Genomic DNA, 1,110 nt, shown 5'->3' on the forward strand with positions numbered 1-1,110 from the left:
TTGCTTTAATCAAATCATGAATCTAATCAAAATATGATCAAGAGGTAATAATTTAAAAACGAAGTGATTTTATTATGCATGGGCAATCAGAAGAAGTAATTTTTGGGTGTATTGTGATAAGGAGAGAAAGCAAATTCTAAGTTACAATGAAGTAATCAGAATTGAAAACTGTATGTGAAGTACAAAGAGCAATGTATTTCTAATCAAGATGATAAGAAGATGATAAGAAATCAGGCTAAAATTATGCAAACTGAAGTGAAATTATGTTGAATAAATGTGACAATTGTAATAAAGTAACTCTTACTACAGAGATAAAGTGAGGCAGAGAAAGAACACTGAGATGTGCTCAACATCAAATGGTTGGGCTGACAAAACACTGGATGATGGCCATGACATGAAGGAAAGGTGAAAAGAAGAAGGGGACTATAAGACCCTTTGCAGATAACAGTAAATTACTTAAATAAGAAATTCTATCTGCAATTAAAGGTAATTGTGTGGATATTCCCTTTTTTGGATTGTTTTTAAATTCTTTTTTAAAAACTACTTTTTAAGTAATTTTGCAGCAGTCATGAAAGAATGGGGTATAATAAGCATACTGGTGTTTTGGAGAAGGTGACTATTGAAGATCAATTGGAGAGAAAGAGTCTCGATAAAAATCCATAACTGTATGTAATGATGTGTCTGTGAGATGGTTAGAAATATTTGCTTTTCTAGTGGCTAAAATTTTATTTGTGAAGACATTCATTAAGTCATTTCTAGTTAAGGTTAAAGGAATGATTTGCTCAACAGAGCTGTGACTCACTGAGCTTAGCAATAGATAGCGAAGAGAAACTGATGAGTTTCTTGTATTTTCTTCAGCCAGAGATAAATAGTATGGAAATCTTTTTGTACCATTCTCCTCGTGTGTACACCAAGGAAAGTGGTACAAAAAGGAGGACTGATGTTTTGTTTGAATCAGAGTCAAAGAAGAATACAACAGCAAGTTGAATTATGCAGTGATATAGTACTCCATATGTATTGTTGAAATCTCCCAATTCTTTGAATCTTTGGGCTGAAGGAAGGACAATACTCGGTGTATAAATGCTCAATCAACAATCATTTATTTCCATA

Source organism: Pundamilia nyererei, unplaced genomic scaffold, assembly GCF_000239375.1.
Source record: "Pundamilia nyererei isolate P.nyererei 1_Seehausen unplaced genomic scaffold, PunNye1.0 scaffold00360, whole genome shotgun sequence".
NCBI classification, from domain to species: Eukaryota; Metazoa; Chordata; class Actinopteri; order Cichliformes; family Cichlidae; genus Pundamilia; species Pundamilia nyererei.